Source organism: Heloderma suspectum, chromosome 1, assembly GCF_057233095.1.
Source record: "Heloderma suspectum isolate Gila_16-S chromosome 1, 16-S_ref, whole genome shotgun sequence".
Classification (NCBI taxonomy): domain Eukaryota; kingdom Metazoa; phylum Chordata; class Lepidosauria; order Squamata; family Helodermatidae; genus Heloderma; species Heloderma suspectum.
The window spans coordinates 269,469,572-269,486,597 of record NC_139458.1 but is presented as its reverse complement, the minus strand read 5'-3'; positions in this window follow the sequence as shown (position 1 = coordinate 269,486,597).

Sequence of the window (17,026 nt, the reverse complement as noted above, 5' to 3'; positions counted from 1 at the left end):
GTCCCGCAGCTTGCTTCGCGGTGGGGGGGAGGCGCTTCGGTTCTCCCCCCGAAGTTCTTGGCGGGGGGGAGGTGCCCCGCCCGGCCGAAATTCAGGCCAGGGGGGAGGTGCCCCATCCCTCACAGCCGAAATTCAGGCCGGGGGGGAGCGCCCCGTCTCCCCGGCCACGAAATAAAAAAAGTAAAGTAAAAAAACAACAACAACACGTGATAGGCTACTAACGATTTACGTAGCCTACCACGGTTAGATTTTCAAAGTCACCCGTGATAGGCTATGTAAATCTTTACGTAGCCTATCACGGGTGACTTTGAAAAAAAAAAAATAATAGCGTTGCCCTTATTTTCGCCGTAGTCTATGTAAATCTTTACGTAGACTACCCCTGCCCAAATAAGGAACGCAAATGGCGGCGCCCATGGGCGCTGCCATTTGCGTACACGCTTTTTTTTTTCCAAACTCACCCGTGATAGGCTATGTAAAGATTTACATAGCCTATCACGGCTGACTTTGAAAATCTAGCCGTGATAGGCTACGTAAATCGTTATGTAGCCTATCATGTGTGTGTGTGTGTGTGTTTTACTTTACTTTACTTTGTAATGGCGGCGGCAGCCGGTCAGAAGACCGGCCCCCGCCCCTGCCGAAACGCCGCTGAAATGCCGCCGGGACCTGCCGCCAAGAGGGACATTCGAAGGCGGTAAGTCCCATCCCGGGGGGGTGGCGGAGAATTTCACCACCAATTTCGGGGGGCCAAATGCGTTGGCATTCAGTCTCCCAGAGATTCGTGGAGAAATTCTCCGCCATCCCTACCAGGCACTGATTCAGAACAGCCACTGCCTCACCTGGTTTTGATGAGAAAGAGAGGTAGGGCTGGGTGTCATCCGCATATTGATGGCACCTCAGCCCTCACCTCCGGATAACCCCCTAGCGGTTTCATGTAGATGTTAAACAGCATAGGGGATAAAATAGAGCCCTGTGAAATCCCATGGCATAATTGCCATGGCACAGAGCAATAATCCCCCAGCACCACCTTCTGGAATCAGCCATACAAGTAGGAGCGGAACCACTGTAGTGCAGTGCCTCCAACTCCCAACCCAGAAAACCTATCCAGAAGGATACCATGGTCGATGGTATCGAAAGCCACTGAGAGGTCCAGGAGAATCAACAGGGTCGCACTCCCCCTGTCCCTCTCCCAGCAGAGGTCATCCCACAGGGTGACCAAGGCAGTTTCCATTCCAAAACCAGGCCTGAAGCCCGATTGAAATGGATCTAGATAATCCATTTCATTGAACAGTGCCTGGAGCTGTCCTACAACCTCACTTACTCAAGCACCTTGCCCAGGAAAGGGATATTGGCCACTGGCCTATAATTGTTAACATCCTCTGGGTCCAGGTTAGGCTTTTTCAGGAGTAGGCTAATTACGGCCTCTTTTAAAGTGGCAGGCACCACTCCCTCTCTCAAGGAGGAATTTACAACCTCCTGGACCCAGCCAGACATCCCCTCCTTGTTTGATTTAATAGGCCATGAAGGGCAAGGGTCAAGCACACAAGTGGTCGATCGGACTTGGCCAAGCACCTTGTCCACATCCTCAGGCCTCAGTAACTGAAACTCATCCAATAAAACTGGACCAGACAGTTCTCTGAACGCCTCTACAATGGAACTGCATTAATGGTGATGTCCAATTCATGACGAATCTGAGCGACTTTATCTTCAAAGTGCTGTGCAAACTCGTCACAGCGTGCTACCGAGGGTTCCACCATCTCTCTCCCTGGCCCAGAATGTAACAGGCTGCAAACCACTCAGAAAATCTCCACTGGACGACACTGAGAAGATGCAATGCTGGTGGAAAAGAACTGTCTCTTTTCCACCCTCACCGCCACAGAGTAGGCTCGATAGTGGGCTCTTACCTGTGTTCAGTCAGACTCAGCATGAGTTTTCCTCCACCTGCGCTCTAGCCATCTCCCCTCTTGCTTCATTGCCCTCAGCTCAGGTGTATACCAAGGAGCTGGCCGGGCTCTGCTCAGAGGGAGAGGGCGCTTGGGCGCGATCATGTCAACCGCCCGAGTCATCTCTGCATTCCACAGAGCGACGTGGGCTTCAACAGGAGCACCAGCCATACCAGCAGGAAAATCCCCCAGAGCCCTCTGGAACCCATCAGAATCCATTTATCTCTGGGAGTGGACCATTTTAATAGGTCCCCCACCCTTGCAGAGGGGGAAGGCTGCCAGGAGTCTAAACCTCAGCAGGAAGTGATCTGTCCATGACAAAGGGACAGATGTTAATTCCTCCACTTTCAGATCACCATCCTCCTACCCAATCGAGAAAACCAGATCAAGCGTGTGTCCTTTTATATGCGTTGGGCCGATAACATGTTGGGACAGCCCCATGGTTGTCATGGCGGCCATGGAGTCCTGAGCTGCCCCGGATACAGCGGCCTTGGCATGGAAGTTGAGATCCCTCAGGACCATCATCCTAGGGGTCCTCAACACCAAGTCCGAGACCACCTCCGTCAGCTCAGGCAGGGAGACTGATGGGCAGCAGGGTGGGTGGTACACCAACAGAATCCCCAATCTGTCCCGGGTACCCAACACAAGGTACAAACACTCAAGATCTGCACTCGAATGAGCAGGAAGCCTGGAGAGGGAGATTGAATTCCTATAGACTACGGCAACCCCCCCTCCCTGACCCTCAAGTCCGTGTTGGTGCTGCATCGAGTACCCAGGAGGGCACAGCTGGGAGAGAGTGACCCCTCCCAGTTCCCCCACCCAGGTCTCAGTAATACATACCAGGTCAGCCCCCTCATCCACAATCAAATCATGGATGAGGGAGATTTTATTTTGGGCCGACCTGGCATTCAGCAGCAGCACCACCAGACCCGAAGGCAGACAGGTAAGGCTGCCAGGAACCATCAGGTTGGGGGAAGAACCAGAAGAGGGGACAGCTGTAAGGTGTCTAGCCTCTCCTCAGCTGGCCTGTTAATCTCCCAATGCCATACCTCCCCCTGCCCCTGACCACAGTTATAGTGGCACCTCCCTGACCCCCTGAGTTGGCCAATAGTCCTTCCAGGCACATATTAAAATGTTAGGGTATAAAATGTTCAACAGTATAAAAGAATATAAAAGATAAAAGAGATAAAAGAGAACAGCAGCTAAGAAGGAGCAGATAAAGTCCACATTTACCCCTTTCTCCCTCGTCTTTAAAGCTGCTGCCCTCTGCTGCTGCTATTTTCTGCTGGTATCTGTGGCTGCTGGTGTATCTGGAGAGGCAGGTGGGTGGGTCTTCAGGTCCTGTTCTACGCGACTCCAAGTGCGACGCTAAGTATGCACTTAGCGTCGCACTTGGCATGACGCCGAGGCACTGCCTCTGGCAAACCCGCCTTAAGTACCTGTTTGGCGGGGGCAGAAGCAAGCTCAGGATCCGCCTGGTGCAGCTGCTGGCTGGTCCTCCTTCCCCCAGGCTCCTTCCTGTATCATTTGTGTATGTGTGAAACCTAATGTTAACAAATGTTCTCACCTCATATGAACCAAATATTCTACTGCAGTTAATTTCCAAAAAAAAATAAATAAATAGCAGATGTGTATTTCAAATGGAGCCAACACATTTTATTAGATCACATTGATTTAACATTTGATTTTAAAGAGGAGTCAAATGTTTCAAGTAAATGCCTAGCATTAATTGTGAACTTTAGTTTCAGCTATTCTTACCACATGTCACTCTGAGGCCCTAATCTAGTTTCTCATTTAAAAATAAAAACCTTTTTGATTCATCTAGAACTTGGAGAACATCTCTAGTCTTAAGTTTGGTTCATCATGGACGTTGAGATTTTTTTTAAAAAAAATGTTCACATGAAAATTCATAAGCATTTTTGTGTACGTTTCTCCTAATACATGCATTTTTGTATGCGTTTTAGGTAATATACACCTTTTTTTGCAAGCGATTTTCCTAATACAATGCATTTTTAATGTTGTTTCCCCTAATATATGTATTTTTGTATATATTTTTTGATTGGAGAACACTGCAAAATTTGGAGAAGTGTGAATTTCAAGGGATGACTGAGTTTTGGTTCACATAGTGGTTTGAAAGTCCTAAATTAGGTAAATTCACAATAAAATGTGAACTGTGTGAATTTCTCCCCCCCGATCCCCAATCCAGAGCTCCCCATGTCCTGCGCACATGGCACTATGCATGACAATTGCCTCACTGAATAGAGGGGGCAGCCATTATTCACTACTGGCAGTGTATGCATATGATCCCAATTCAAGTCAGCACAACACAAGTAATGTGACCGCCTATTATCTGAACTTTTTATACATTACAAAACAACACTGGAGCTACACCAAAAAGTATTTATTTATTATGTATTTGTTACATTTATATCCCACCTTTACTCCAAGGAGCCCACAGTGGTTACATAACCCTTCTCCATTTTATCTTCACAACAACCCTGTGAGGTAGGTTAAGCTGAGAGTCAGTCACTGACCCAAAGTGACCCAATGAGCTTCATGGATGGGTAGGGACTAGAACCAGGGTCTTCTGAGTCCCAGTCCAACACCCTAACCACTACACCACACTGTCCAGTGAAAATGGCTTTGAAAATGGTTTTTAATTTCATAATTAAAAAAAAAATCATTTGCTTTTAGCATGTATAATTTTTGTCATTTTATCACACCATGCTGCCATAGTAATGTTTTAATTTTGGCCTTGCCTACAAAAATATGACTCAGATAATGTGGGCTGCACAGGGGCTGGGTGGTTACTTAAGATATCCATCAAGATTTCTTCCTATGTAAAGCTGAATGGATCTGTGGATCTCACAGCTTGAGTACTGGTGCTTCATTCCCCCCCCCCAATCTTTTAATAGATTTAACCAATGTAATTGTGTTTAAATGCAGTAATTGAATCCTGCTATTGCTTAGAAGATCTCTCCCCCACTCCCCACTCTTCAGTAGAAAGGTCTTTCTAACTCTTAGGGGGAGATTTCATCTAAATTTATCTGACTGCAAACCTTGGCACGACAGAGACAAAGATTTAGCTTCAGTGTTGTAGGAACATCCCAATTCCAAGGTGTCTGAAGCTGCTAGAACCTTTGGAAGGGTAAAACTAAGGATGTCGGGGAATTTCTCCACGAATCTCCGGGAGGCCGAATGCCAACGCATTTGGCCCCCTGAAATTGGTGAGGAAATTCTCTGACATCCCCCCGCCCCCCCCAGGATGGGACTTACCTCGCGTGAATGTCCCTCGCGGCGGCGGGTCCCGGCGGCGTTTCAGCGGCGTGGCGGCGGTGGCCGGTCTTCTGACTGGCTGCCGCAGCCGCCATTTCCAAGTAAAGTGTAAAAAAAAAAAAAAAAGTGATAGGCTATGTAAAGATTTACGTAGCATATCACGGCTAGATTTTCAAAGTCAGCCGTGATAGGCTACGTAAATCTTTATGTAGCCTATCACAGCTGACTTTTGGAAAAAAAAAAGCGTGTACGCAAATGGCGGCGCCCATGGGCGCCGCCATTTGCGTACGCACTTTTTTTCCCCAAAGTCAGCCGTGATAGGCTACGTAAATCTTTACGTAGCCTATCACTTCTTTTTTTTTTTTTTACACTTTACTTTTTTCTTTTGCGGCCGGGGAGATGGGGCGCTCCCCCCCGGCCAGAATTTCGGCAGGGAGGGATGGGGCGCCTCCCCCCCGGCCAGAATTTCGGCGGGGAGGAGCGGGGCGCCTCCCCACCCACCAAGAATTTCGGGGGGAGAAACGGAGCGCCTCCCCCCCCCTGAAAACAGCTGCGGGACCAGGTAAGGGACTGCCACAGATAAAATCTTAACCATTTGTCATCTACTCTCCAAGACTGTCTCCATTCAAAAGTCACCAGGGGGAGCAACGCGAGGTAAGTTAGAAGCCGCACAATGAAACACAAAATGAATATTAGGACCTGCGTGTAGCGCTCTAAATGTTTGTTAACCATTCTGCTACTTAATGCTGAAGCATAGCACAGCAGACCTCTAAGTTTTTTAAAAGAAGCTGGTTGACTTTTATTTTCTGAGTAACACACGGGCTTATAAATATCCAATTCTAAGATCAGGGGAAAAAATTAACAACAGGAATTAGCTGCGGGGTACAGCTATAACTGGAAGACATCAGCTTTTGCCACCCTCGAGGTGATGCCACCCTGGCTTCAAACACTGGCACACCAAGTTGGTGTTCTGAGCTTTCCCTGGCCTGTCCACCATGAAGGTGGACTGAGGGGCCTGTGATTGTTCCAACCCATTGCCCCTGGTCGGCAACTGGTGAGGCAAATTCTGCTAACCACACCCTCTGAAGCTGGCAATGGTATAAGTTGGGTTAGCAGCCCAGTACCTTCTAGGAGGTGCTCCAAACGCATGCCACATCTGCCAACCACTGAATGGTGGCATGCTGGCTAAGCCCGAGCTGGGATCCGCTGCTAGAGGAGGCCCTCCGACCGGCACAGAAAACCATGCTGCGCTCACAGCTGAACACCTGCACTGGTTCACACACACTCCGGCCATCTAACCAAGCACATTCCTCCAGTTAAGTTGAGGAAGCAAGCCGGACAGATGATCATTATAGCTGGGAAACTGTGCCGCATGACCTGGGAAAGGTCCTTGCCTTTCCCACTCACCGGTTGTTCCCTCCTAGATGCAGCACTGGAACCTGCAGGGGAACACGCAGCAACCCATAATGGAACGGAGTGGGAAGAAAGCACTCTCGCTACAAGCTGCGCCGGTCAATCCGCGAACACATGCGCCCTGGAACAGGCTGCTCAGGGAGCTGCAGCCTGACATATATGCGCTATGACCAGCTCATAACAACACACTGTGTCCGGACATGAGCACGCATGTGCACGGGTTGACGTCCAATACATTGATCAAAGAAAAGAAAAAAAATAACTGTAAGGACAAGAAAAGAGATGCTGAACAGTAAAGTCCACACTTTAAGAATGGACACAAGACCATAACTGTAAACTACTGGGCGGGCTACAACTGTTGCAGCTGAATGAGAGAGCAACACCCCAGGGCTCCCTATCACCCCAGGTACAGAAGGCCCTTGTCATATGAGACATGAAGTGCAGTATGGCTTACACTATTTAAATACACAACACTCAACGAGAGCCTCTTAGCGTGGTTTCTGGAATTTCCGGCGTCCGAGTATTAGATGAAACATTGGCACTGGTGCTTACCTGCCATTTGTATGCTTCATGAGAAAACAGGTGTTACGCAGGAGGTGTTGCAAATTCAATACTACTACCCAATCCATAAGGATCGGATTGTGGGAGGACTGTGGTTTAATAACCTGAATGGAGGCCTGTCCCTCACACACAAGGAATTTAAGAATGGACGTAAAACCTCGAATCAGCCTGCATAGGCAATGCTGTGTATAAGAGAATTTTGAAAAATGGGATTTCAAAAGATCATAATAGGGATGTACGAAAGTCACTTACCTTTCCGTGGATTATGTTCATGGGGGGGAGGCGTTCCGTCCCTCCCCCTGGAATCCTCGACGGGGGGGAGGCGATCCAGTCCTCCCCCCCGGAATCCTCGATGGCTGGCTGTGCTCCGTGGCGGCTCCGCGGAGCAGCCGGCCAGGCCCAGGCCAGGGCCATCCGCAGCCGGATTTCCGGCCGCGGAGAGCTCTGGGTAGGGATATACGAAAGTCACTTACCTTTTCATGAAATTTGATTCGAGGTGGGGGGGAGGTGGTCCGTCCCTCCCCCACAAAATTCTGGCGGGGGGTAGGCGCTCCGTCCCTCCCCCCCCCCCGAATCCTGGCTGGCCGGGTCCGCAAATGGCGGCGGCCGTAGCCGCCGCCGTTTGCGTCCCTGCAGTCAGCCGTGATAGGCCACGTAAATGTTTACGTAGCCTATCACGGCTGAGTAAAAAAACCCCCAAAACAAGGTGCGTACGCAAATGGCGCCGCCCATGGGCGCCGCCATTTGTGTACACACGTTGTTGTTTGTTTTTTACTCAGCCGTGATAGGCTACATAAACTTTTACGTAGCCTATCATGGTATTTTTTAAAAATCTAGCCATGATAGGCTACATAAATCTTTACGTAATCTATCACTTTTTTTGTTTGTTTGTTTGTTTTATTTTTTTACTGGAAACGGCGGTGGCGGCAGCTGGTTGGAAGACTGGCCGCCGTAGCCGCCGCCGCCGTCCCGCTGCCGCCGCACCGCTGCCGGAGCCGCCGCCAGGAAGATTCACCCAAAGTAAGTCCCGTCCCGGGGGGGGGGGCGGGGGGGCAGACCATTTCGCCACCAATTTCGGGGGGCTGAATGCGCTGGCATTCGGCCTCCCTGAGATTCATGGCGAAATTCTCTGACATCCCTAGCTCTGGGTAAAAAACAACAACAACACGTACACAAATGGCGGTGGCTACGGCCACCGCCATTTGCGTTCCTTATTTTTCGCCGTCTTAGTCTATGTAAATATTTACATAGACTAAAATGGCGAATCAAAAAGGGATGCAAATAGCGCCCACTACGCTATTTGCGTTCCCCTTTATTTTCGTCATAATAGTCTACGTAAATATTTACGTAGACTAAGACGGTGAAAAATAAGGAACGCAAATGACAGCGGCTGCAGCCGCCGCCATTTGCATATGCGTTTTTTTTTACCCGCGATGTGATAGACTACGTAAGTCTTTACGTAGCCTATCACATCTCTGTAAAAAAAACAAACCCAAACTTCCAGACTGCAAATGGCGGCGGTAGCAGCTGGTCGGAAGACCAGCCGCCGAAGCCGCCACCGCCGAAGCCACCACCGGAGCCTCCGAAGCCGCCTGGTACATCCGCCCCAGGTAAGTCTCATCCCGGGGGGGGATCCGCGGGGGGGCGGGGGGGGCAGGCCATTCCGCCACAGATTTCAGGGGGCTGAATGCACTGGCATTCGGCCTCACCGAGATCTGTGGCGGAATTCTCTGACATCCCTAGATCACAGGGCAGCCCTTGGGTGTGGCACTACGCACCAGATGATCCTATGCATTGACCCTAACAGGGTAGTGTTTCATACCTCCCATATTACTGCACAGTTGTAACCTTAATAAATTTAACGAGTTAACTGAATTGGCACAGACTCCTGCCACTGACTATGTGGAGTAAACAAAAAAGGTGGGGGGGCAACCTTGTTTAGCTTCAGCAAAATAGAAACTACCTGTTCCTCCAGAGCATGCCCTTGGAGCGAATGCTAAAGCCGCTGCCTCGCAATATGAATGAAGAACAACCCTTACAATCAACCCAGTGAGGCGGGTTATGTAGAGAGCCAGGGATTGGCCTAAAGTCACACAGTGAGCTTTACGGCCAAGTGGGGACTAGAACCCATATCTCCAAGTCCCATTACGACACTTTAACCACTGCACCGAGCTGGTACTCTAAGCTGCCAGGGAGGTGTGAAAACAGGAGAACCCCAAACCCACATAGCTACCGGTCTCCCCTCACGGGGGTTGTCAATGGCTCTACCACGGCGTGAGTCAAGATTCTCACCACGCCCTACCCAGGGAAGCTGGGTATCAAGCCCCAGACTTTGTTAACAATAAGGGGGCTCTGTGAGATGCTCAAAGGCCTGAGTCTGAAACTTAGGCAAGGCGGAGGGCCTTCCCCCCCCTCACTTTTCTTTTCTTCTCATTTCTTCTCATTTTGTCCCTTTTCCTCCCTGTCTATAGACCTTGCACTCCAACCTGAAAAATTAAGACCACAATTCGAAGCTGCCTCCCCACGGAAAGGAGACCTTCTATGTGGGGTGGGAATGGATGGAAACAACCCTTTGAATTGTAGAGGGGCATCTATGTCTTCATCTCCCCACCCAAACACAACTCCCCCCGCAGCAATGGGGTCACATGCACATGTCCCCATTACTACCTATGAGGGTGAGAAAGGAAGAAATCTGCTCACAATGCTTAGCCCTGATGCTATGCATTCATTTGGCCAAATAAAAGAAAGCCCTTAACTCTTCTTCCAGAGATCTTCTAAAAGATCTCTCTGGAGAGATGGAGAGACTAATAACAAACAAAATACGTGCACTTCCCATGCAGAAGGTGATAGCTGAATATCCTAGATACAACTTGGCACTTTTTTCCCTTTCCCTTTCCTTTTTTTTTTTTTTGGTCTCCTCCCCCTCCTCTTCCCGCCTAAATACAAAAGATGCTGGGCCAGCAAGGCCACCAAAGATCATAGAATCATAGGGTTGGAAGGGGCCTACAAGACCATTGGGACCAACCCCCTGCTCAGTGCAGGAAGCCTGATTCCCAGGCAGTTAACCAGCCAAGTACTAACCAGGGCTGACCCTGCTTAGCTTCTGAGATCAGGCAAGATCGGGCGCATCCAGCCCTTTGACTGATTGCTTGGAGGCATGGGGAAAAGCTCCGCTCCATGCTGCTGCTGCTGCTGCTGCTTTTTCTTCTTCTTCTTCTTCTTCTTCTTCTTCTTCTTCTTCTTCTTCTTCTTCTTCTTCTTCTTCTTCTTCTTCTTGTTATTGTTATTACTATTACTATTATGACTGCACTACAGGCCATTCAGGAGGCATGGGTGAACCCCACCCCTCTCTGGGCTGGCAAGGCCGCTCTGCTGCCACCCACAGCAAAGGCAATTCAGGCCGCTTCGGAGCACTGAAAACTCCCCTTCCTTCTGCAGGGGCGGCAAGGCTAGTTAGCTGCTGCCTGCTGAAATCCCCGGCCCTAAGGGCCTCTCTGGAGGTGCAGGAAGCGCCCGTTGCGCAGCAAGGCCACGCCGCTCAGGGGTGATTGCTAGCTGGTAGGCCGACCTAATATATTGGCCAAACAGGCCACACTACCCGCAAAATGGGAAGATCGGGCCACAGAGGGAGCCCAGGGAATGAACCCCCATTGGCTGCAGCCACTCCAGGGTGCGGGAACATTCCCCTACCTCCCTGAGACAGCAAGGCCATGCCACTGCCGCCGCCACCGCTATCCTCGGCCAAACGGGCCACTCTGGGGAGGAGGAAAAAGCCCGCCAAGAGGCAATTCAGGCACCGCAAATGGTGGCCAAATGGGCCACTCTGGGGCATGGGAAAAATCCCCCCAAGAAAGGCAGCAATACAGGGGCCTCAGTCAGCGGCCAAATTGGCTGCTCTGAGGCACAGGAAAAAGCCCGCGAAAAGGCGGCAATTCAGGTGGGGAGCGAGAAAACTTCTCCCCTCTTCCAGTTGGAGTGGGAGGTTGCCGCTGCCACCGAGAAAGGTGGCAATTCTGGTAGGGATGGTGGAGAATTCTGCCACGGATTCCAGTGAGGCCGCCCCGGAATCCATGGCGGAACGGCCTCCTGCCCCCCCTCCCCCCCCATGGAATCCCCCGGGATGGGACTTACCTGGGGCGGATGCGGCGGATTCAGCGGCGGGTGCGGCGGCTGATCTTCTAGTTGGCCACAGCTGGGCACAGCATACGCAAATGGCGGCGGCAACGGCGACCGCCATTTGCGTTTGCTATTTTTCGTCATTCTAGCCTACGTAAATATTTACGTAGGCATTTACGGCAAAAAAAAAAAAAGGAACTGCAAATAGCGCCCACTGCGCTATTTGCGGTTCCCTTTTTTTCCTGCTGTAATTGCCTACGTAAATATTTACGTAGGCTAGAATGGCGAAAAATAGAGAACGAAATAGCGGCCACCGTAGCTGCCGCCATTTGTGTATGCTGGTTTTTTGGGGGGGGTTAGCCGTGATGGGCTACGTAAATTCTTATGTAGCCTATCACGGCTGCCTGGCTGGACGCAAATGGCGGCCGCTACGGCGGCCACCATTTGCATCTGCACCAGTCCGTCCGCGGCCGGAAATCCAGGTGCGGACGGCCCTGGCCGGCTGCTCCGCAGCCTGGCCGTGGAGCTGGCCGTCGAGGATTCTGGGGGGGAGGACTGGATCACCTCCCCCCCAGTGAGGATTCCGGGGGGAGGGACGGAGTGCCTCCCCCCCAGAGGATGCCCTGACCAGAACAGGTAAGTGAGTCATACATCCCTAAATTCCGGGCTGCTCGGGGCGAGGGAAAACTCCCCCGTTGGGCAAAGTGGGGCCCCACAGGAGGTGCAGGAAGCCCGGAGGGAGCGAGCTGGGAGAAAATCCCACTGCTGGGCTGACAAGGCAGTGCTGCAGCCACCCGCTGCAAAGCACAGCAGAATCTGGGCCGTATGGGGCATGGGAAACTCCCCCCCCGATAGGCACAGCGAGGGCCTGCAGGGTCAGCCGCTGTAGTCAGCGGCCCTAGGGGCAAGCGGGTGTGTGTGCAGGGAAATACTCCCTTTCCCCACTCGAGGGTGATGGCCCCACGAGGTCCAGGGCAGGAAAAAACAGCCCACCCTAACGGTGGCTGGCACCGTTCTGTGGCTCGCTGGAGCCGCCGCCGCTGAGCGCCATCGCTTCCTCCTCGACGCTGCTGCCACTGCCGAGCACCGCCATCTCCTCCTCTACGCTGTGGCTGCTGCTGAGCCAGCCAGAAAAGCCAGAAGGTGAATGAGGAAAGGGGGCAGGGCAGCCTGAATATCAGATGGTTCAGCCCCTGCCCCACCTGGACGTCGAGAGCGAGGGCAAATGGCCTTCAATCTCGTCCCGCCCTCCCCCCCTGCGCCATCCCCTCCCTGTGGCCAGGCAAGCCAGACGCGGGGTGAGGGGACTTGTGGAAATATGCTGCCTACAGGGTATTGAGGCTATCTCAAAATATTGCTGTTGTACCGAGGAGGTACAAGGCCTTACCATAGGGCCTCTATACAATAGACAAAATCAAGAAGACCTGAGTTTTGTTTTCAGTAGACAAGAAAACAAGCTATGTGGCCCAGTGGTGCAATGGTACAAATGAAAGTGATAGGGTATACTCTAGCGTATTAGCCAATTGGCAATTTTGATGGTGCCCAGAGTTTGTTACTTATTTGGGAATAATTATCCCTAGAGATATATCTAAAATGATTAGGTTAAATTTAAACAAGTTGATTAATGATATTTCACGAGATATAGATAGATGGGCATCTTTAAAATTGAGTTTATGGGGTAAGGTGAATACACGTAAGATGAATACCACTGGTACAAATGACAGAGACACATCAGGGTTTGATGCTGAGGCCCTGATCCAGAGCTCCCATGTGCAGAGCATGAGCACAATGTGAAACCATGCATTGCTGCATTAGCAAGAACCTCAGCTAAAATAAACTATACTTGTGTGGTTGCTTTTGTCAAAAGATTTGAGTCACCCAAAAGTGTTTTGCAGTTTTTGCTGCATGGTTACAGATGGCTCTCAAAACTGTGGGAAGCTGGAAAAGCAGTTGATGATAGTGACATGGAGGGTACGCACGCATGCACACTCTCTCACACACACACACTTGCATGCAGACAGCCAACCACTGGCATGTTCACACTTAACAAACTGGTGCATGTGCATATACATGGAAATTGCCTGGCTCCAAAGCCGCGGTGGCTTAGTGGTTAAGACGCTGAACTGCAGACTGGAAGGTCGGCAGGTCAGCAGTTCGAGACCCGAGTGCTGCATGACGGAGTGAGCTCCCGTCTTCAGTCCCAGCTTCTGCCAACCTAGCAGTTCGAAAGCAAGAAATTGCAAGTAGATAAATAGGTACCGCTTCGGCTGGAAAGGTAACAGCATTCCTTGCACCTCGGTGTTCAGTCATGCAGGCCACATGACCACGGAAGCGTCTTTGGACAGCGCTGGCTCTTCGGCTTAGAAATGGAGATGAGCACCACACCCTAGAGTCGGACACGACTGGTTGGGGACACCTTTACCTTTAAAGCTCGAAAAACTGTCTCAACAAAACAGCCTCACAAAGACTGATGTTGTCTATTTGGCATAACTTGTCTCCTGATTTGAGTAAAAATTATATCTTTTCCAAAGGCCAAGTTTTCATATGAAAATTGAAAGCTCACCCTTAAGCTATCCAGACTTGCCCATAACCATACTGCTTGATGAACTATGGAATATTGTTAACTTGTTTGACTGGGATCCAAAGAGTGACATTGTTATAATAATCCATCAAGAGTTATGGTGCAGGTCTTCCTAGCCCTTCTGTTACCAAAGTCCAGGGATGTCGAACCTCTTTTAGTCTGAAGGCTGAGTTCAGTTTTGGTCCTGGAGAAGCTCTCAGGGGGCACAGTTCAATGGTGGGTGGGCTAGAGGCAAAAGGGGCAGGACCAAAAAATACCAGCCTATTTTAGCTCGAAGCTCTGACAGCCAGTAACTAACCCTTAGGGAAGGTATTTCAACCTTTTAGAATGTGCGGGGTGGGTGGAGGATGTACAAAAGCTGGAAAACTACCAAATGATTGGTTGGATTGGGTCCCCAGTTGGGCCATATTTGGCATGGTTCAACACCCCTGTCATAGATTCTTGGGGCTTTGGTTGATCTGCTTCAGAACTGCTTTCCCATCTGAATGTCCCATCTGACTTTCCTACACATTGTATCTTCTGAATCTGCAGATGTTATGAAGAGCATTCTACATGCTGGATAACGTATTCAGCTCTAACAGTTTGCTCAGAGGTATACTCAGCAGTGCTTACTCCCAGGTGTGTGTGCACAGGATTGCAGCCTAAAGCTATTTGGGGCTACATGTTGGCCCCACAGTAGCCAGGGGTAGAACTATTGTCTTTATCCATGTGCGCAAATTTAGGGGCTTTAATTTCGATAACATAAAACTAAAGCATTTATTTAACACTACAGCATTTATATACAGTGGTTTCCCTGAATGTTCATGTGTGTTATCTCAGTAATAGCTACAATACTCTAAAGCAGACCAGTAGTATTATCACTATAGTGTGTGTGTGTGTGTGTGTGTGTGTATGTATGCACATATGCATTAAGCTGAGAGGCAGTGGCTTGCCTATGGCCACCTCATAAATTTGTGGCTGAGCTGAAATGTGAAGAAGGCACTTTGCAATTCCTAAGTCACACAACAACACCCACAGCTCCATGCTAAAAAAATAAATACATTAGCATTCTTCTGTGACCAAGGAAACAATAATTCTGTGCCAGAAAAGCCGAATCCTATGATCAGCACACATCTTGCAGACTAAGAAAAATGCAATGATTTCTTTAATTTTGCATATTTATATTGCTCCCTGCTCCCCGTTTTTTTTATTTATATAGAGTACAATCTTATGCAAGTTTAGACAGAAAGACCATTTGTCTGTCTAAATATGCATAGGACCTCACCCTTAATCAATTTATATACTATTTACCATGTCAAAAGATATGTCTAAATGAATCACAGAAACAGAGATTAAAATGCACCACAATAAATACAAAAGCACATCGGTTAAAATATTGAACCTGCTTAAAATATTTAAAACCAAAGCTAAAAGCATAAGCAGAGTAACTGGGCAGCACAAATCACTCGTGGTGAAGAGATGGGTCACATTAATAGGCACCTGCAACATGTCACAGTTGGTGCCTCCCAAGAACCAGAGGGGAGGGCGTTCTATAAGGTGGGCACCACCACGGAGAAGACCTGCTTCTGGGTTGCTGCCAGATGGCAATCTGCAGGTCATGGTACAGCCAGCAAGGCCTCCTCTGATGATCATAGCAATTGCACATGGCTATACCGGAGAAGGTGATGATCTGCCAGGCCCAAAGTTATTCTGGGCTTCATGTGCCAATAGCAAGATCTTGAACTTGGCTTCATAGCTAACAAGTAGACAGTGCAGTTGTTTCAACACCTGTGTAATATGTGCTTGGCCAGGCATCCCACTCAGCATTCTGCATCAGTTGCAGCTTTCGGTTCAAGCACAAGAGTAGTCTGACATAATGTGCATTACAGTAATCTAAATGTGAGGTTACCAAAGCATGGACTACAGTGGCCAGTAGGGATGTCAGAGAATTCCACCACGGATCTCGGTGAGGCTGAATGCCAGTGCATTCGGTCCCCCAAACTCCATGGCGGAATGGTCTGCCCCCCCGCAGAACCCCCCCCGGGATGAGACTTATCTGGGGCGGATGTTTTGGGCGGTGGCAGCTCCTGTGGCAGTGGCGGCTACGGCGGCGGCGGCTGCAGCGGCTGGTCTTCCGACCAGCTGCCGCCGCCGCCATTTGCAGTCTTGTTGTTTGTTTGTTTGTTTGTTTTTTACAAGACGTGATAGGCTACGTAAAGATTTATGTAGCCTATCATGGCTGGGTAAACAAAAAACAAAAAACCGCGTATGCAAATGGCGGCAGCTATGGCCGCCGCCATTTGCGTTCCTTATTTTTGGCCGTCTTAGTCTACGTAAATATTTACATAGACTATGGCGGTGAAAATAAAGGGGAACCCAAATAGTGTAGCAGGAGCTATTTGCGTCCCTTTTTGATTTGCCGTTTTAGCGTACGTAAATATTTAGGTAGGCTAAAACGGTGAATCAAAATTTACGTAGACTAAGACGGCCAAAAATAAGGAATGCAAATGGTGGCGGCCATAGCCGCCGCCATTTGCGTACACAGGTTTGTTTCTTGTTTTTTACCCAGAGCCCTCCGCAGCCGGAAATCCAGCTGCAGACGGCTCTGGCCTGGGCCGCGGAGCACAGCCGGCCATGGAAGATTCCAGGGGGAGGGACGGAATGCCTCCCCACCACCATCAACATAATCTGCAGAAAGGTAAGTGACTTTCATACATCCCTAGTGGCCAGGCTACCCCTGTTCAGGAAAGGGTGTAGTTGACATACCAGCTGAAGCTGGTAATAGGCACTCCTCATGATGGTAGGCACTTGGGCTTCTAATAACAATGATGAATCTAGGAATACCACCAAATGACACACTCGTTCTTTTTGAGGGAGTGCCACCCATCTAGAATAGGCAAGCTCCCCAATTCCTGTACCCAGGAACCAGCCACCCATAGAGTGTCCCAGGATTCACAAGGGCAACTGAAATGATCAAGGGGGTGGAGCATCTCCTCTCTCAAAGAGAGATGAAAACTAAAGCAGCACATAATATGTTAAAGAACAAATGTGTTCAGTCCATGCCAAAAAGGGAGGGCTTTTTCAGATGTGGACACACCATTACCTCCTTCAAGGTTTAACATGGTTTAGGGTGCAATCCTATGCATGTTTAGGCAGAAAA